The 22,351-nt window shown below is 40.9% G+C and overlaps 1 protein-coding gene across 1 annotated transcript in view; it reads right to left on the bottom strand.

Moving 5' to 3' along the window:
* Positions 1-22,351, bottom strand: part of LOC143302509 (uncharacterized) — an 84,015-nt gene that overhangs the window by 34,404 nt on the left and 27,260 nt on the right. The window lies entirely within an intron of this gene.

Raw genomic sequence — 22,351 nt, 5'->3', positions numbered from 1 at the left:
CCGTGGCAGAAGTGTAGCAGAACTCTCCGCACCAACGACACTAATATTACAAAGAAACGGAAAATAGAAACAACAAAACCATACACAATCGACACCCGGAACGAACAATCAACGATACAAATAAACACCCACAACAGGTTCGCCGTACTGCAATCCACTAACGACGCCATGGAAATCGCAGAACCGCTGCCAAACCAACAATCACAGAGAATCCCCCCTCCCCCACCAATATTTGTGGATGACGTCATTGACATACAAACAATGATTAAGTCCCTAGAGAGAGATATCTCCAAGGAGGACTATAACTTAAAGATAAATAACAATAAAGTAAAAATACTGCCGAGGAACCCAGAAGCTTACAGAAAACTCACCAAGATACTTAGGACCCTGAACGCCAACTTCCACACCTACCAACTCAAACAGGAAAGGCCTTTCCGGGTGGTCCTACGAAACATCCACCACTCAGCAGACATAGACGAACTCAAATACGAACTCTCAAAACTCGGACACGAAGTCATCAACGTAAGTAATATAAGGAATAGAGTCTCGAAAGACCCGTTATCCTTATTTTTCATAGATATAAAACAAAAGCCAAACAATAAGGAAATCTACAATATCAGTCGCCTAATGAACGCAATAGTAAAATTCGAACCACCGCTTGTGAAAAAAGAAATAGTGCAATGCAAAAGGTGCCAAAGGTACGGTCATACGCAGAAATACTGCAACCATACTTTCCGCTGCGTTAAATGTGCAGGCACTCACTCCACTGACCAGTGCGCTAAATCACCGGAAACCCCAGCGAAATGCATCCACTGTCAAGGTGACCATCCTGCCAACTACAAAGGCTGCTCAGCCTATAAAACTCTATACACAAACAGGTACCCTAAACTCAGAGCAAAAGAAGTAACCAACCAAACACCCAGCCCGCCGAAATTCACGACTACCCCAATCCCCTCAATCAACCAAACACCCAGTCCTACCAAATTCATCACCACCTCAACCTCCTATGCCCAAGCAGTACAAGGCATCCAAAATAACCCGAACAGCCAAAGGGATCTTTCCCAAAATAGTGTCCCCAACCCACCTAACACAGACAACTTCTCTAGGCTTGAAAAGCTAATAGAGAAACAATCAGAGCAAATAAATAATTTGCTATCGCTACTAACACTCATCATGGATAAATTAATACGCCCCGACGCAAAATAAAACCAAGGCGCATAGCTCTTTGGAACGCCAACGGTCTAGCGCAACACAAACTTGAACTAGAACTCTTCCTAAAATACCAGCAAATCGACGTAATGCTCGTATCGGAAACCCACTTCACCGACAAAAACTACCTGAAAATAAATGGTTACGAATTCTACCATACCCAACACCCCAGCGGAAAGGCCCACGGTGGCACCGGAATAATAATCAAAACAAGTATTAAGCACTACGAACTTCCATCATTCCAGAAAGACTACCTCCAAGCAACAAACGTAGCAATAGAAGACTGTCATGGCACAATCACCACTTCAGCAGTATACTGCCCTCCCAGACACTCCATCGCCAAAGAAGATTTTGATAACTTCCTGGACACCCTGGGCAATAGATTCATAGCTGGGGGAGACTATAACGCCAAGCACACCCAATGGGGCAGCAGACTGATTACAGCAAGAGGCAAAAACCTCTTAAACAGCATAATAAACAACAACCTCAACTACCTCACCACATACGAACCCATATACTGGCCCACTGACACCAACAAAATACCCGACTTTCTCGACTTCTTCGTAACTAAAAATATCTCATCAAGACACGTCCAAACCAACTCCTCGGCTGATCTCTCCTCTGATCATTCCCCCGTGATGGCAATAGTCAGTTCAACAATTATCGAGAATACACCTAATGGCCCCATTCACAACCAACACACCAACTGGCAGCTCTTTAGAGAAGTCTTTACACACTCAACTTCAGCCTTAACTCCACTAAAAACTAAGGAAGAAATCGAAGCAGCCACGGAATACTTAAACACGAGCATAATAAACGCCATCCGCCTCTCCACACCGACAAAGACATCTATCAGCAAACAAGAATATCCCCAATACATACTAAAAAAAATAGCAAAAAAACGTAGACTAAGAAGAGTATGGCAGACCCATAGAACACCGGATGACAAACGCAAACTAAATAACGCAACTAGAAAGCTATCCAAAACCATAAAAAATTATAAAAACGACTGTTTCCAAAAATACCTCGCCAGCTTATCCGCCACAGCCGACTCCAACTACTCACTATGGAAGGCCTCCAGGAAACTCACACGCCCCCCACAAATAATCCCACCTATCCGCCGTCCGCAAGGTGGATGGGCGCGAAGCCCTATAGAAAAAGCCGACCTGTTTGCTAAAGTATTCAAACCCCATTCCCCCAAAGTTGCCGCGGACGTCACTGAATACTCGCACACCCCCTTCCAAATGTCCCCTCCTATCGAACCCTTCACTTCTGCAGAGACTATAGAAACAATCAGTCGCCTAAACCCCAAGAAAGCAGCAGGGCACGACCTAATAGGCAATAAAGCAATCAAGGAACTTCCCATAAAAGGGATAGCACTCATCACATCGATTTTTAATGCTATCCTTCGCCTTGAACACTATCCTAAGGCCTGGAAAATCTCATTGATTACCCTCATCCCTAAACCCGGTAAACCGATATACGAAACCAGCTCCTATCGCCCAATCAGTCTTTTACCTACCCTGTCTAAACTATTCGAGAAGATGCTCACGAATCGACTCCTTACACTCCTAGAGAACTTGAAAACACTCCCAGATCACCAATTCGGCTTCCGAAAACAACATTCAACAGTAGAGCAAATCCACCGCATAACCCATACGATCAGCCAAACACTCGAAAAGAAAAAATATTGCTCAGCGGTTTTCCTAGACATCCAACAGGCATTCGACAAAGTATGGCATGAAGGGCTACTATACAAGCTTAAAAAGATCCTACCTCACCTCTACTACTCCATCCTAAAATCCTACCTAACCAATAGACAATTCATGGTTAAATGCCTAGACGCCACTTCCGCAACATTCCCAATAGAATCCGGCATACCCCAAGGTAGTGTCCTCGGACCCCTACTGTACTCCATCTACACTGCCGACTTACCTATATCAAACGAGATAACAATAGCGACATTTGCAGACGACACAGCGCTATTAGCTACCCACGCAGACCCGGTAATAGCCTCATCCACTCTCCAGCGAAGTCTCGACTCCATGGAAAAGTGATTTCATAAATGGGGCTTCAAAATTAACGAAAAGAAATCCTCACATGTAACCTTCACGCTCCGAAAACAAACCTGCCCCCACGTCACCATCAACAATGCAACAGTTCCTAGCAGGGACTCAGTCCGATACCTGGGCATGACCCTGGACAGGAGACTAACGTGGAAGAAACACATCTCAGATAAAACGAAGCAACTAAAGGACAAACTAAAAAAACTCTATTGGCTCACGGGCCGATGTTCCAAACTAAACATACAGAATAAAATTACCCTCTACAAGACCGTAATAAAACCTGTCTGGACCTACGGAATCCAACTATGGGGAACAGCAAGTAACTCCAACATCGAAATACTTCAACGCTTCCAATCGAAAACGCTAAGATCCTTAATAGACGCACCTTGGTATGTTACCAACGAAACCATCCATCGCGACCTCAAGATACCCACAGTCAAAGAGGAAATAGCAAAATATAGCGACAGATATAGCAAAAGAGTCAACAAACACCGAAACCACCTAATCACTGGACTACTTGATACGACGGACTAGATTCGCAGGCTGAAGAGGCACTACCCGCTAGACCTAAACGCTAGATTCATTTAGTTATCCAAATTAAGCATATGCACTTACTTATAATACTTATAAATTATACCTATCTATAATAAGTATTAACTTATTGTAAATAAACAGCCATGTCACTGCGCCACGCCAGAAAAATTACTGAAAATTCTCAACGCGAGAATTGATTGTAATTTCAACAAATAAATAAATAAAAAAATCAGAAGCAATGACTATCCTAGCCTTACTTTCCTAGCCAAAATTGTTATCAACAAATCCGATGGTACCGTGTGCTAGACACACCCATCACTAGTTTTTCTCAGACACAGCATCGTTACTGAACTGCACTTATTCTCTATCTTTTTTTTTTTTTTTGCACGTGGAGAAATCCTCATGGACATTTCGCTGCTGCTAATAATCGGCAACAGCAGAGTAGTGTCGGACTCTTACCGACTAAAACTCCACGATGACCATCTTACGCGTGTGACAGGAGTGCTTCGGGGACCTCTTACGAATTATCTTTCTATTGCACCCCCCCCCTTCCTGCGTCCTCTTGATCGAGCCAGTTCTAAAAATTTCCCTAACTGTTGAGTTTGGCTCTAGGATGGGGGCCGGGCATTGTCCCTAGCGTCATCCCCCTTCTAGTCGCGGTCCGTTGGGACGGCGATGAAGCGGCTCTAGGCCGCCTGACCGCCATCCCTCTCCATCGCTCCTTTGCGAGCATAACCCGTTCGCAAAAGAGGCGGACAGCCTCGTATTCCTGTGACTTATTCTCTATCTTTAGAATAGTCAACATCTTTTACCGTTTCTACTCTTGGACGAGTCGCGTACATAATTTATGCATCCGCATCAGTGTATATTCAATTGTGATTATTGAATTCATAATCTTTGATAAAAAGAAAGTTAATAGTTGTGTTACGGCTCAACCTTCTTGTTTTTATCATCTAAGCCTCAAGTTTACGTGACATCCTCGTCGATGCCAAGAAATTTGCGGTTCACGACCCAGGAAGTGTCGTAGACCATGTAACGTCAATTCACATCAGAGACCAGGCCACACACCGCGGACAGGATGGCACCCTGATGTCTGCACATCCTTGGCGCGTACCCTCAATAGTCTTAAGTACCCACCAGGGGTCTTGGAATTTTCATAGTTAAGGTCCTTCGGACCAAGCGAGTATTTCTTGTTTTAGATTCCCTTTTACGTTTATTGTCTACCACGTGTTAACCTAGAAAGTTGGTTCTCTTCACATCTAGTATGTTCCGTTAGCAACTTTCTCGCGAGGGCGACTAAAACTCTTCCTGGTCCACTAACCGTCTTACTATTCAATCGGAAACGGTGTCTACTATCCTCACTTCCTTAACCAAAATTGTCATCAACAAATCCGACAGTTCAGTGTCCTCAGACACACCGACCCCTAGCTTTCCTCAGACACAGTATCGTCAGTAACACTCACTTATTCTGTATCCTTAGAATAGTCAACATATCTTTACCGGTCTCTACCCTTATAACAGTCGCGTACTTAACGTATTATTGTAACTAAGTCCTACATAACGTGGTTGGAGTGAATTGTCATTTATGTTAATTCAGTGTGTATTACATTGTGATTGCTGAATTCATAATAAAGTTTAATTAAGGCAAAATTAATAGTTGTGTTACGACTCAGCTATTTTATTTCATCAACCAACCCTTAAGTTTACGTGACAACCACCTCGAAGTGTCGTTGAACACCTACATAAGCTGTTATGCTATTATTGTTTTATTATTGTACTATCGTGGAAAAATCATTAAAGAAAACCCGATGAACTACAGTGCAGGAAAAAAGCAAAGTGCAGACGGTCCAGAAACCACGCGAAATCCGAATAGGCCATGCGACCCAGCAATATGCCCATGGCCTTTTAGGAAAATAGGTACTTGAAAAAGGATCAACGACAGTTACGAAACACGTGTCCGTGGTAGGAATACTAAAACTGATAAAAAAGGATGTTTTGGTGGAGAGAGTTAGTCAGTTGTATTAGATCATTTTTTTTTTTTTTTTTGGTAGATTTTTTACAATCAATTCTCATTGAGAATCATAAGTAAATTACTTTGGTGTGGTACTGAAACTTGGATTATAAGAGTTTATAGTATGTTTGATTCTAGTTGCATCTAATGCTTAAATCTAAAGGGTATTGTCTTGTAGTAGATCATGAGTTAGGAGTTAGTCACGAGTCGTGAGTAGTCAGTTGCGAGTTGTGAGTTGTCACTCAGAAGTTAATTAGTTGTACCAATTTTAATTGTTTTAGTTGTATTACATTACTACATTAAGAAGTAGCTTTAATTAAATAATCATAGCTTCCTGTCTCATCACTGTGAATAAATCTATCAAATAAATAAAGTTACTATATTATATTATATTACATTATGTTACGAATAAAGCGTTCTCATACGAGATTTTGTTTTCTGAGAAAATTCGTTCTAAATATATCTCGTAATTTCCTTCCTCAATCTTACGCTAAAGATCTCCTAAAACATTAAAATTTCTTTTCTTGGTTAAAATGAAATCGAGATTGTGACGTAAAATATTCAAGGATCGCAAGAGAGTTAAAGTATGTACAAATATTCGAGATTAGCGTCTAAAGCCACTTTTTTTTAAAAAAATGTCGCGTGAAAATATTTTATTCTATGCTCCCCGATTTATCTTTTAATTAGAATTACTTTCTTCTTATCGGTTATATCATCGATTCAGGACACCCTATGTTTCAAACGATTCTCTAGAAGGAGAAAACGAGGGGAAATACGTCCCGAATACTTATTTTAAGCTAGTTATGTATACCGATCTGAAACTTCTATAACTACAATTACTACATCAGTAGCTTCTGTCAACTCAAAGGTTTCCGCACTAATTCAACATTAATGACGCTCTGTAACTTTAAACTTCATTACCAATTGAGTTGCCTCAACAAATTTCCACAACGGAATATTACGTTATGAAGCTTTTTCAACGTTAATTTAATCTCAACTGATAATTTTTTTTCGATTGAATTTCCATTTCGTTAATTGCGTCACGTTTACGAGCAACGGAAACCTTTGTCGTCCATTGGATTTTAAATTTGATTTGGATTTTTCAGCATGTTGGCGGTCCACCAGAAATTCGCTAATAAAAATCGCCTCTCACAGGATGACACAATGAAGCGTGGCTTTTCGGATTTTGATCTGTTTTCATTGAAAATACGTTGTACGTCGTGGTTTTCGATCTATCTCTGAATTTCGGGAGGAGAACATCACTTTAAGAGATAATATTGTAGGAGTCGGAAGGGGAGAAATTTTCCACGTTGGTGCGCGCGTATCTTGCTTCCCCTCGGATTGGTCTGTGACCTTTCTTCTTACCATTTCATTCGGCCAACTTTCTCAGATTCCGATGATCTTGCGACGAATCTTGAATAGTACGCACACACATGTACGTATAATGTTTTTTTACATTAATGTTTTAATGTACTTTATATTATTGTTTTTTACATTAATGTTTTAATGTACTTTACTTTGCCCAGCTGGACATTCGTCAAATTTTTCTAGCTAATATAATGTATACGCACGTGGTCAGTTAGTTAGAAGAGTGGCAAAACAGATAAAAAAAAATGTAAATCAATTTAAAACAGGAAATTATTAATTTTTCAGCCATTTGACATCGACAGGATTTAGTCTCTTTTACAAGGTATTATTTTAGGTCTCGAGGTTTTCTTTTTTTTTTTTAGAGAAGTGAAATTTGAGTTATACGCATTGCTTACGATTTATACGCCTATCTTTTGTTAAAAGTTGAAGAATAAATTTATTTCGAAGATTGTAATAAAATAGTACACAGAAGGTGGGTTTAATTTAAATTAAATTAAGTGGTGTTGTGTACAGAATGTTTATGTAAATGACCGTCCTGTAAAGAACGAGATTCTTTCTTATCATAGAAAGTTATGCAAATAGACATCGAAATTTTTCTGTTATCTTTACCAACTCATGAAAATTCACGAAAATGTGCCATTTGTCTTTTCTATTTTACTACAAAAATTAGCGCAGATTTGTCCAAAACGTTACATATTATCATTAATTTTCGTCCATTCCATCAATTCCATCACTCTTTAGTCATTTTTAGTTCGTAAACTATTGCACAAATAAAATCTCACAAATTACATTCATAATGTACTGAGTATCGTAAAAGAAAGTTCAAAATAACGCAACACAACAATCACCTAGAAATAAATCCCAACTTACACGATTACATCTGATTGCGAGAGATTCCAACTACGTCAACTTTCTTATTAGCACGCTATTAATGGAACTTATCTCGAATCGTCTCGCAGGTATTCAGGGTCACATTGCGTGTATGTCACGCTCCCGATCGCAATTTCTGGGTCACGAGTTACGAACGACGTATTAGGAATTTCGTATTTACCGCTGACGCGTTCCATTTTCATGGATCGATGTAAATCGTTTGATGAAAAGACTCGTGCTGTCTATTTCTTTGCATTGAACTGGGATTCCTCGCGTTAACTCACCCCTCCTTCGTCACGATCACGCGAGTTGCGTGTACGATCCTCGATAATGCCAACTCGACCCTCGTTTGCCGTTTATTCTGTTTTTCCCTTCTCTTCTTTCTTTTACTCCGCTAACTTCGTACAAGAATCTCATCGTTCATACACGCGAGGGTCTGTCTTCTCTCCTCCTTCTCCTGATATTTTTTCACTCCAGTCTGTTCGTTCGATCGCGATTAATCACGCGCTGTCGTTACGGGACGAATTCTAGGAGTGGCAAATATAGGTTTGACTGGCGACAAAGTGAACAATGAAAAATAGGTACAAAATAGATATAAATGAACGATGCTTTCATTGCCTATTGCTAAGTATATTGAGGGAAATTCTGGCTTTTTCCGATCCTTCCATTTGTACACTATTAGGCACAGAAATTAATGCGGTTTGTTTCTCTCTCTCTTTTTTTTTTAAATAAATTCACTATTTATTTATCTATTCGGTTTTTTGAATCAGTCGTATCCACCGTGGATTTTCATACAAATTTTTCAAAATATTATGTAAATAGTGGAATTTCAATAGAAAATTATGTTACCTGTCAAGTATCGTAGAAAATACTTTGGATAAAACACTTTTGGATGTTTTCATAATATGTACATTCTGCGTGATTCTGCATCTTCAAATGTATTTCTATAAATACATCAAAATCCGCAGTATAGTTGTAACTTATGTAGCGGCACTTGAACGTAGAAAAAGTCAACGCAAAATTCGAATCCGGGAGAGACCCATATTATTGAGCCTTTAATACCAATGATTGTTTTGGTTTACAAGGTCTTTTTTTTTTATTAACGTGGAGGAATTAACGTGGACACCAGGTCGCTTCTGGGGAAAAGCGGCGTGGTAGTGCCGGACTCCAACCGACTAAAACTTCCACGATGACCGTCCCGGCTGCGATCGAAAAGGGCCCGGGAACCGGTGTGAGCGATACACCGCCCCCCCTCTCCCGCGTGCCTAATACCACCGCTTGATGGAGTGGTGTGTGGCCATTGTCACACCGCGCCTCGTCGCCGGAGCCGCCGTGCCAGGCAGCCCGGTTCCCCTACCGGGCTGCTTTGCGGCCCCGGGGTGCTGAGCTATTGCCAGCGCCTAAGTTTACACCCCACCGGGGGGCGCGGCGGACCTAGCGCGCCTCACTGAAGCGCGCCCATGGCCTCTGCCGCGCCCTCGCCGGTCAAACCTCTCAGGGTGAGAATTCCGCACCCTCACCCTTTCCGCGGCCTCTTTTCGAAGCATAACTTACTCACAGAAGGAGGTCACGGCCCTCCTTCTTCTCTTGCTTACCAACAATGCCTCGAGGATCGTCGGCGGCGAGAGGTCCCATCCGATTTCCGCGATGAGGTCGTGGCGCGGCCGCGGTCACGCCGGGCAGTATTCCAGTGTGTGCTGCGCCGAATCCACGCTCGCATCGCAGTGGTGGCAGCGCGCGGTCGCCTCCTTCCCGATTCGGTGCAGATACTCACCGAAGCAACCGTGTCCGATGAGCACCTGCGTCAGCCTGTAGGTCAGAGGAGGTCCGCCGCCGTCCAACCAAACGTCCCAGTTGGAAGGACGGCCCCGAGGACCCTTATCCCCGGTGCACCCGCTCTCGTGTCGAGGCTGGCGCGCCATCTGTAGAGCAAAGTTCGCTGAGCCCGAACCCTGACCCTGAGTGTGGAGGTAAATCTCGCGACACCTCAGGGCCTGCAATTCGAACGGGGGAAACCCGGCGAGCACCGCTGCCGCCGAAATGGTGCGGAAGCCCCTCACTACCCTGATGGCCACCGTCCTGTGCAGCCTCCTGATCGCTAGGAGCTTGCGACGGTTGGTCATCAGGTCCTCTGCCCAGATCGGAGCTCCGTAGAGGAGCTTCGATCGTACCACGCCGGCGTACAGCCGGCGCACTCCGACGCCGGGCCCGCCCAGCCGAGGCAGCAAACGTCCTAAGGCGTTCGCCGTCGCCTCAACAGACGGCGCCAGGCGCTCGAAGTGAGCGCTGAAGGTCCAGTGGCTGTCGAGGGTTAGGCCCAGATACTTCATGCTGGTTTCGACCCCGATCTCAGACCCCTCCAACCTCAGGCGATAACCCGCTGGAAGCGTCCTGTGATCGGCCTTGCAGCAAAACAACATTGCCTCGGACTTCTCTGGGGACACCCTCAGTCCCAATTCCTTAATCTCGGCGACCACGCAGGCCACCGCCAACTCCGCCAGGTGGACGGTTCTACCCCATGCCGTGCCCCAGATCAGCACCAACGTGTCGTCGGCGTAGCACGTCAATGTCGAGTTCGGAGGCATCGGCGTCCAAAGCACTGCGTCGTACGCGATGTTCCACATCAACCGACCCAATACCGAACCTTGCGGGACCCCGCGATGTACAGCCCTCCCGGTCACCCCTCCGCCCCGGACGGTATAGACGATACTCCGGTCCCGGAGGAACGCCCGGACCACACCCCGCAGGTACGCGGGCACCCGATGAAATTCGAGGGCCCGGCATATCCTGTCCCAGGGGATGCTGTTAAAGGCGTTGACCACGTCCAGCGACACAGCCAGCGCCACGTAACCATGCAGCTCGGCCCCCTCGACAAAGGAGCGGACGCGGGCGACAGCGTCGGTCGTAGACCGCCCTCTCCGAAAACCGAACTGGCCGTCGTGCAGTCCGGGCACACTCTGGGACCGATGCGACTCCAGGCGGGCTGCCACCGCTCTTTCCAGTAGCTTGCCCGCCTCGTCCAAAAGGCACACCGACCGAAAGGCGAAAGGCAAGTCCGGGGAGCGCCCCGGCTTCGGCAGCAGGACCATCCGCCCCTCCTTCCATGACGCGGGGAATTCACCCCGAGACAGGCATCCGTCGAACAGACGCATTAGTCTCGGGGCCAAGACGCCGGCGACGTCCTTCCACAGGCGGGCCGGGACTCCATTGGGACCCGGTGCTTTCCGCGCTCCGATCCTCCCGACGGCCCCGGCCAGTTCTTCCTCGGTGACCTTCAATTCCGGGCTCCACCTTCCCGCGGAGACACGTGGTTCTTCTTCTGGCGGTTGAGGCTCCTGCTCCTCCTCTTCGGTAGGGCTGCCATCTCCCTCGTTCGAAGCTCCCGGGAACAAGGTGCCGACGACCTCATCCAGGAATCGAGGGTCTATGCTCTCTGTTAAGGGAGGCGTCCATGGACGGAATTTGTTCAATACCATTTTGTAAGGGCTCCCCCAGGGATCAGAGTCGAGGCTGGCCAGAAGCTCGTCCCAGGCCCGCCTCTTCGCCTCCTTGATGGCTCGTTGCAGGAGCCTTCGCGCTTCGCTGTAGGCCTCGTACAGACGAGCCACCGTGTCTTCGTCCACCCGCCGCCTACGGCGGGATCTGGTGTACCGGCGCCGGGCGCGGATGCATGCTCGCGGAGACGAGCTATCTCCTCGGACCACCAGTACACAGCGCCGGCGCGGCGCGGGGCTCCAGACCGCGGCATACACGAATCGCAGATCGCGTGCATGTCGTGCCACAGCCGGGTCGCTCCCGCTTCCGCGTCCTAGTCGATCCTGGATTCTTCTAACCAAGCGACAGCTATAGCGGCCGCCGTCATGAAGTCCTCGTTGCGGCGGGTCACCGCCCACCGCGGGAATCTTCTTCTCCTTCCCGGTGGGCCGATGGGCCCGCGCGCACCCAACGAACGGTCGCCCATCACACCGCCAACCGCCACCTCCATGAAGATGTAGAGGTGGTCCGAAAGGGTCTCCTCCGGGGAAACCTCCCAACCGGAAACACGGCGGGATGCGGCAAGGTTTACCCATATGAAGTCCACTATGGACTCTCCCCGCCACGCCACGCACGTGCTGGACGACCCCCGGTTCATAAGCCGCAGGTCGAGTACGGCCGCCCAGTCTTGTACGTCGCGACCCCTTCCGTTGGTCCTGCGGGAGCCCCACGCCGTTGAGTGGGCGTTGAAGTCCCCGAGGACCAGTGACGGGCAGGCGCCCAAACGCCTCGCGCAAGCCGCGAGCCCGTCCAGGAAGGAGGCGTATTCTGTCCGGCTGATGTTGGGCGACATGTAGACGGCCACCACTGCCAGGTCGCTCCATTTCACGACCACAAAGTCCCGTCCTCGCTCGATCACCGAGCAGGAGGGACTCCCCGCGATCCCGGTCCAGAACACGGCGACCGAACCGATCAGGTCCCCAGCGCCTCGTGACGCGTCGAGAATGCTGTACGGCTCGGCCACTGCCGCCAGAGCAATCCGCCGCTCCGTCAGGCTCTGGAACATTAAGTCCCGAGCCCGGCGGGAGCGGTTAAGATTGCACTGCAAGAACAGTTGTCCTCCTCTTCTTCTTCCGCTGGTTTACAAGGTCTAGAGGCAAACGAACTCGGAACAGATTGTTATTGCCGTCTTTTGTAATCTTCAGCCGCAGTTACAAAAGAAGGTTAACTTTTTGTGGTAACGTCCGTTGATATAAATGTATGAACGTGATCCCTAAATTATTATGGTTATCCTTTCTGCGATCGGCATAATAGCATCGAGCGAGCGACGATTATTTGGAATATATTATCTCTTGTACTTATACTGATTTTAATACAACTGACTATTACAAATTCATCCACTCGTTTCTTATCAAACAACCTACACGTGTAATCCACCTCACTTATTTACACACTTTTCAACGACAACAACAAGAATTTGTTTTCCGTCCTAATACTTTTATAATAGTGTTCGCTTGTTTTTCTTTCTCTCCATCTTTCTTTTGTTTTATTTAAGCGAATTATATAAATATAGAAGAGATCGTCTTCTGGAGTCAAATTGAATTGGAAGGAGATCTCTCGCGGGGCTGTTAATGTATTATTAATAGGGTGCTTTTACTTTACGTAGTTCCATCGTGAGTTTAAATTGAAACTCGTGAATAGCTACTTAATGTGTGATTATACGTAAACTACTCAAAGTATCGGGCGAGCTTTCACGGCTTGTCGCATGGATAAGACGATACAGATGATAAAACTTCGTTATACGATACAACAAGTTGAAAGATAATTGGAGTAACTGCTTATGTAGGGAAGATGAAAATCTGCAGAATTTATTGGTTAAATAGCGTTTACTACACTAATCACGCATTTAAAACACTATAGTATTATCATTGCAGCAGATTTGCACGTTTAATCCTATTTACCTTTTCAAACAAAATTTACTCTATCACTTTCTCAACATATTCATGTTATATTCATCTCAGTTCGACTCTTAAAGCTTCACCGTTGTTTCCTCCCTCATTCACAAACGTAGATCAATAAACCATCCTATAACCCATGATACATGTCGATATTCTCAATCCTAAACGGAAGCACACGACTCAGATGACTACTCGTTGGAGGACAGTCAGGGTACGAAAGCGTCGTTCGAGGTATAAAGGGTCAACCTCGTTCAAAATGGCATTTTAGGCGGTAGGTCACCTCTAAATTTTTGCCTAAACAAAAGGTCACTTATTCCATTATTCCCCCTAATCTATAACTTTTATTTTATTTTACTTTGTGTTTTACAATTTGTCCGGCAGGACATTTGGCAAACTATAACTTTTGACGAGCTTCACAGCCGTTTACGATTTGAATAATTAGTTGTGGTAAAACTGCATACCTAAAATAATCTTGGTAACCGGTCGTAGGCTACATTTTCGTGGTCATTCGAGTTTACACGTGCATAACGAGACTTTGAAATTTCATCAATTTTGCAGAGGCGTGGAATATGTAACGATATGCGATAGGAAGGCGGATGAATTCCAAGCTGGCAACAGTTTACGTCGTCATGCATATTTCAATAGGTCGCGCATCTGCCTATTCGATCAGTTTCCATTTCAGAATTTTAAGGGACACCATACGGGCAGATGTGCAATAACTCGCTGCATTCTGCCATTTTCCGTTCGATCGACGTCCCCGTGCCGGCTAATAAAGTGAAACGCTGCTTCGTAACAGGATTTGGCTCGTTCTCACCGAAGCTTCAAGTCCTTGCCGCAAACCATGGCCAATCTGTGGCCCGTGAGACGATTTACAAGCTATTAACGATATTTGAACGAATTTATGAAATCAATTTCTCGAAAGCCGAATTCCCTTGAGGACGAAAGATACATTTTTCGTCTACTATTAAATAGTAGAAATTCGTTTCTTCCGATGTTCTTTATAAAGAAGGGATAATGTAGCAAAGATAGGTTTTATTTTATTAAAAATAATGGCAATTCTTAATTATTATTAACATAAATTATTACTCATACTTGTTACAATCGGTTAAATTTCAATTTTGCTCTTATTTTAGCAAATGGAGAAAACGTGGGAAAAATCCATCAATGCCCTAACAGTACAGGGTTATCTTGAAAAGGCGATTCTTGTAAATCTTTTTAGTTTTTTCAGACTTTTGACTAAACCGATTTGTCAAGTAAAATCGCCATAGGAAATCGATGGTACAGCCGTTTACTTTGTTAGTCGAGCGGAAAAGGTCGAAGAGTAGCGGTTGAAGGGAGTTTCGTTCTCTTGGGAGAACGTGAAAAGTCTTATTGGAATACTCAAAACCCTGGTCGAGTGTCATTTATCGTTAGAGTACTTGTTGCGCGAAACACTTTGCACGGCGAGACGAAAGGGTGTAATCGAAGGCGGTGGAACGTCGTGGAAGATCGATAGGAAGGTGCCACTGGAGCGTATGGACCGCTGTTCTCGCTTTAGGAAATATTTGTTCGATGCTGATAACGTGAATCGATTGAATTTGAAAGGAAACTTTTCTAGCTGATAAAAACTTCTCTCAACTTTTCTGCAGCTTTTTAAATTAATTTAATTGTTTTATAAAGTATTTCGACACTTGTTAAGTAATGGTTCACGGTTAATGTGCGTTAAATATAAGTTTACAACAGCAAAATTATTTGGGACGGTTCTCTTTATTACAGTGTATCTGAAGTATTATATTATTTTTGTAATTTAAATATTAGTTAAATATTTGTTAAAAATGATTTATCGATATAAACGTATCGATGTGAATTTTGCGTTGAATGATAATACAAATAAAATAAAATAAAATGACATTGGATATCGGTTTCAAATATAAATTATTATTTTGTCACCTAGTGCTTCAATTTGTTTTGTCATACACATGGCAGCAGCAGTGGATAATATTCTGTTTACCGATATTGCATTTTTCAACGAGTCTGCGTTTCGTAAATTGTACGATATGAAATTCTCTTCGAAAATGATGCAACATGAAATTGTTATTTGAAAAAGAATGCAAGAGAAACGCAATATTCTGAGTGATATTACATTCTAATGGATTAGAATTCTAATGCTTGTTTATCCAAAATGTACAGAAAAATTGATGAAAAGTGCAGTTACCTACATGAAAAGATATGATCGTGATTATAATTCTTTTAGATGTGCTTTGCCTAATTTTTTTCTGTCAATTGTAACTTTTAAATTCCTCGGAACATATAAAGTTATGCTGTGGAAGAATTTTTCAATTCAAATAAAAAGCAGAAATTCATTTATATTTAATATTATTCTATATTAATTATAATTCTATTTAATTTAAATTTAAATTTATTTAATAATTAACAATTACTGAAAATTCTCAATGCGAGAATTGATTGTAAATTTTAATAAAAAAAAAATGTATTTAATTTAATTTATTTTAATTTAATTAAAATTCTATATTAATTATTAATGTAAATATTTATACTTATTATACTATATTTAATATTGAACGCATGTTAATATTACTATAAAAAAACATTTCTGTTTCTTCAAACTCCCATGCTCGCATACCAATTCACACTGATTATGGGTCAACAAAAATCTATTTCTCTTCCTATTTCTTTCTATTTTATTTGACCTCATAATATCCCAGTCCACGGATAGCAGCTACTGGAGAAGGGAATCGTAATCATTATCTGCAGAAAACGCCAAAAAATTTGTCCACGTTCTGTTCGAAACGAGTCTCTATCCCATGGTTTATTTCTAAACTTTCCCTCAGTTTCCGAACAAACAGATGAAAGCCTAACGCTGGGAAATTCATAGGAAGGAAACGTAGCTGGCAGTAGTTTCGAAATTATATCCTGTATACTCGCAAACTCGGATTCCTTGTTATGTGTGGTGGTTACCATATAGCGTAGCTTCACTTTCGTTCCTCTGGTTTCCGCTCGCTGGCTTACCACGGGGTGAAAAGAAGCTTCAATGAGAAAACTTTCAACGAGCAACGTTATCGTGCTCTTATTTGTCTTCCCTATTTGCCGATTATAATTGTTTTCGACAAATTCGAAATGACTCGATATTTGTAACATGTGGAATAGCATAATCGACGAAATATGATTTTGAGAAGATTTTAATGGTTGGAGAATGTAGTACGGTGGCACATGGGTTTGTGTGTGTGTATGTGCAGGAACGAACGTATTTATGTAATTGCTTCTAGAACCTTGTTATAGCATCTGTTCGTTCTAGCATATGTTGAAACATGCATGTATATACATATTACATATTCAGGCATAATCCATTGCAGGATTATGTTCTAATGCGAAGTCAGTATCAAATACAACAATTTAATCATTTGCGTCGTGTATTATATCATTTTGTTTTCAATTTTGTTTGTCTTTCTCAGACTTCAGATCAAGTGATATACAGTCAGTCATGAAAGTTCTCGTACAACTTATAATAATGATAATAAAAATTATAAACAATATACGTGACAGGCAGAAACAATATTTTCCTAGCTATCCCGATTGATTGTATTCCTCAGCGTCTGTTTTATAGCATATGTTTTCGTTGTAACATACAGACTTTATCGATAAACATTGTCCATTATATATTATTATATATGTATATTAATATACATAGTTCATTCTAGTCCATTATTTATACCGATTAACAAATTAATTGAACTTATTCAACATGTATCAACTTATACAACAGGTACATCATTCATTATACAATATACAGTACATATTTGAAATTTAAGAACTTTTTTTTTATTTGGAAGAATTTTACAATCAATTCTCATTGAGAATTATAAGTAAATTATTCTGACGTGGTAGTATAACTTGAATAATAAGTGTTTATCGTATGTTTGATTCTAGTTGAATTTAATGTTTAAATCTAGACATTTAAGAATGACATAAAATTTTTCTGGATATTTGTTGTGCATTTTTTTGTAACTATTAATATCACTAGAATGTTAACAGAAGACATTAACTTTTTTCTAACAATTTAGGTATCTTCAAAATACGAAGTGAACTAAATTTAAATGAATTAAATAATGGAATTAAATTTTGCAAAAGTAACGATATTTATTACTTTGGTATGAATTTCTCTAATTCATGGATTCTTAATCCTTTTTGTGAACCAAAGGACGCCTGTATTATCTAATAAATTATTCATCAGTAACATTAATATATCGAATAAACAGCATCAAAGGATAAGGATATAGAAATATGTAACAGCGATTGTTACTCCAGACGTTATGAAACAAACGACTTCTTTATATTTTCATATTTTTAAGATAAATTAACTTCCAACGGAAAAAATTAGCTTCAGATTGCTAAGAACTTCGTGCATTACAATATTATAGATGGTCCATTAAAATGGAAACGTTCGCTGCGTTTAAATCTCTGTTTTCTCATTCTCTGACTGAAAGCACAGCAAGATATTTATACTGTGCGAGAAGCATTAACGAGCTTTCGTCAATAGAATCGCAAAACGAGGCGAACGCATCATTCGTTTCTGCTTCGAGCACTTTGCGTATACATCTTATTAACACAGTCAATTTTATGGAAATCGAATTCCTTTAATTCACATCGACCAAGAAAATCTCCGATGCGAACGCATCTGTGTAATTTCGCGAAACTGTGAATTTTATCGTTCTATCCTATTTTATTAAAAAACTAGCTTGAAGCAGACTCTTAATAGAGAATCGTAAAAAAACGTTTAATATTAACCTAACGCTGGAATCTAAAAAATTTCATGCTACGTAGAATTTTTTTGACGATTATTTTAAACGTATGCAGTTTTTTTTTACTTTATGTATTTTTAATGAAAAGAAAAAATAAGAAATTCCTACAATTGCTGCTGAAAGAAAGTCAAAGCGGTGGACGAGTATTGAAAAATGGAAGAGAAGTCTTTTTCAGGCGCGCCTCTTTTCACTGTTCGCTCGTTCGTATGAAAATCTCGATTTTCCAATTCCACGAAAGGAACGGCGTTACTTTGCGAGGAAAATGTTGAATACGAAAACGAAAGGCGATTAATGTCGCGTGACTTCACAGCTTTTCGCGGATTTTCTCGTAAATCCGGCGTTTAAGATTCCGTTTATCTTTGACAAATTGATCTCTTTGAGACTCATAATTTTATTGCTTCTTTTAAAAGTGACCCATATTGGTGCGCGTTATTTTATTTAAGCAAACAGTCGGACAGAATTCCGTAAAAATGAAGTAATATTTTATGGTATAAGAATCGAAATGGCTGAAAGTAGAGTAAATAATTGCTAACACGATGGCGAGACGGGAACATTAGCGAGAGACAAATTTAATAAGTACTTTATGTTTCTATAAAACATTCAAACCCTACCATCTAATTATAAGCTCAATCGTTAAATGAAATCGTTACCACGGATTCTTTCAACGTAATTAATTTACATTAACTCACTTCATTTATTTAATTGATCGATTCTTATCACGAATGGTCTACAGGGTTTTCAATTCCGAAAATTTCGATTTTTAGAAATTAACAGTTCGCGTAAATTTCCATATTTACCACTATGCAAGTTCCCAAGATATTGGATCGCCCGCAAAATTCGTTCCGATTTACATTTCGATTCGATATACATTTATTGAATAATATTGTTTTTTTTTATTTATTTATTAAAATTACAATCAGTTCTCGCGTTGAGAAGTTTATTGAATAATATAGGTGCCATTTTGTCCCACAACCTTTCTCGATCTTTCACGCAACTTAAATATTCCATCCTTCCAGAACCTCTCAGGCTTCTGATGAAAAACTTTTCAATATAATCTTTCGTGTCCTTAAAAATTCCTTAAAAGTCGGGACAAACTTTCCGGGCAACCCAATATATAATGCCTGAGTATCGATAAATCTTGTATATCTTCAATAAAAGATTTAAGTAAATTTGCATAATTTGTAAAATGCATAAGGTTCCATTATCGATAAATATCGTAAGCTTCAAATAAAAAATTCCAATGGTAATTTAATTTTACACGAATTTTTACCGTATTTTCACTGGTTTTCTCATTAATTAAGAAACTTTTGAACGTTAATAATAACGACTCACAACACACGATTCTTTACATGCACGTAGACGACTGAACATGTTTATCCACTTTCTGCGCGAGTATAGTACATTAAATATCGAGACTGCTGAAACAAGGAACTAAACGATTGAAGTAGACAGTACCGTGAGTTGTCTCGGTATAAAGGTTGAAACCGGCTAATGGTCGATAATGGAACTGCTTGAATGGTGGTATAACCAAATTATACTGTCGACTAGCTGCTCGTGATCTGGAAAACAATATTCACAAGGGGAACGCATCATTATATATATAATTCAATGAAATCTGTTCTCGTTCCGACTCGTTGTTCTTCATTCGCCTCCCTATATCACGCATGTCTCACTCACAGTCTGTCAAACAATCGTCCTACGTGATTGACTGTCTTCTATAAAATCTGATTCTGTATCAAGCTTTCCAGAAACCATACACATTTATACTCGTAAGTATTTTTTTTTCAGATTTGTACGTTTATTTTATATTTCGTATCTTATTTAGTGATGCATGGTTTCGTTTGCACTTTTGTAATCTGATGGTTCGATTTGGACCAATGCGATCCAATGTGCAAAAATTTGGATTAATATGAACCGATTATTTAACGCCAACTTATAATAAAAAATGTTTCTGTTTAAGTAAACAGATTTTTATTTTAGATTTTTATTTTCTATAGAAATTTTAACAATTGCAGAACGTCGTTCGAGATGAGATCCTACGATTACTCTGTAATTACACAATTACGTTTATTTACGTTCGCAAGTTTTTCTATAAAATCTCTTTTCAAAATATAAAATTAGCCGAATAGATTTAAACTGTATTATTAAAAATATAATGCTAGATATATTTGTTTCGTAATCAAAAGTTTGAACAAAAACTGTTTGAACGAATGCCGACACGAGGTGTGTACATAATAATGTTTTCAATTGACAGGATTTATCGCGAACGTGTCTTACTCGCTTCGTTCAGCGAGGAGACATTAGCGGATTAGCCGGCATTTGCATTACCTTGAGCCGTCAGTTGTAATTTTCACTAGTAGCACTTATCATACCATAGATCGAGCGTGTTTGTACTATGTTATTCACGTGCTCCCCTGTCTTGACAACCTTAAAACTTGTTAGTCCTACGCTTTGACAAACCGTTATTAGCGGCTCTATTTCTAATTCCATTAGTTTGAAACGCTAACGATGATACTTCACGACGATTTAAAATTGAAGCGTTATCAAAGATTCACAAATATTGTACACGTGATGCGACAATCTCTATGTATATACGGTTAATACGACGTGATTACGCGAACTAATGCCTACGAATTAGAACTAGAATTTTTTTTATTTAAATCACAATTTGAACTTTTTAATGTAAATTTGGATTTTCCAATTTAGAGTTGGAAGTAAATTTTAAGAGCAAACATAGAATATTCTGAATTGAATTGAATTTTTGAACTGTATTTATAAGATGAACGATCTCTGAGAAGAGGAAAAGCAGTCAAAGTACAAGAAGTACCTGCTCCTTTCCTTGAACCTGAACCTCCAGGGGTTTGCAACCAACGAATTCATAGAAATTTCGTGATCTTTTTCTATATTTTTCTATTTAAACTTTAATTCGTATTTCCCAAACTTGATATCACAACTCGATATGCGATTAAGTTTTTATGTTATTCTATCGAGAATTCCAAGTGGTACACGACGTTCCGTATCCTATTTCATTATACTGTTCGAACGTAACGATCCGGATTAAAATGCAATATTCCATGTTAATCGGAAGTGAATCGTTACTATATTCGTTTCTACAACAACTGATGTATTATTCAATATATCTCCGTGGTAACGAGCATCGCTAATTGACATATTTGGCGGTGAATCGAGAACCTTACCACACAACCGATGACCTTTCGTGTCCTGATGTAACGACCTTGACCAAACCGATACCTAGTTTATGAATCGATACGACGTCGTGGTAAGAACGTGATAACAGTTGTAAAACACGTTTTGACTTCTGTATAAAATTCTCTTCAGATGTCATAATACAGTAGAACGTTGATTATCCGCGCAAATCATGATACACATTGTTCAGATGTAATCGAATCATTTTATTTTTATATGAGAGAAGATCATTTATCATGGATGTTTTATAAATATTAAACAGAAGCGGAAACTTACGAATAAGAATGTAATAATTTCTTTCACTTCCTATTCTTGTTTAGTAATCATTCTTACAAGGTACAATCCCTAAATTTTCTATTAAACAATGCGCCGATGATCGGTCGTTTTGTCAATCGGTATTCTGGTATAATCGAGCTTCTACCGTACTTTATATTTGAAATTAATACGATTCTAAGAATCATTTATAAAGATTCTCAATCGAAGAAGACCAGCATATCCAATATCGTTTCATACGCGCAAACATCGTTGATTGATGATAACAGCGTAAGCACATGTTGCTCCTGTATCCTGCAGAAACAATACGAGCAAAACGGAATCGCAATTTCAACATCAAGCAAAGCATCGAATAATTACCATTAGCCTCGAAATTAGTTTCAAAAATTTGATGCGCATTTGCGCACGTCGTTCGGTAATATCATACGCGATTCGGTTTCGATTTTCCCACTAAAATTACCATCCTGTACAGATATAACAATAGCCATTTACGATAACTAAATCGTTATTGTTCATGTTCGAAACCGGCTCGAGTGGCAGCCATATGAAATTAACGCGCTTTAATTCGGTTATTTCGATGAA

Source organism: Bombus vancouverensis, chromosome 3 (genome assembly GCF_051014615.1).
Source record: "Bombus vancouverensis nearcticus chromosome 3, iyBomVanc1_principal, whole genome shotgun sequence".
NCBI lineage: Eukaryota > Metazoa > Arthropoda > Insecta > Hymenoptera > Apidae > Bombus > Bombus vancouverensis.
The sequence above is the reverse complement of the archived record's forward strand: the minus strand, read 5'-3'. Positions and strand labels throughout refer to the sequence as shown.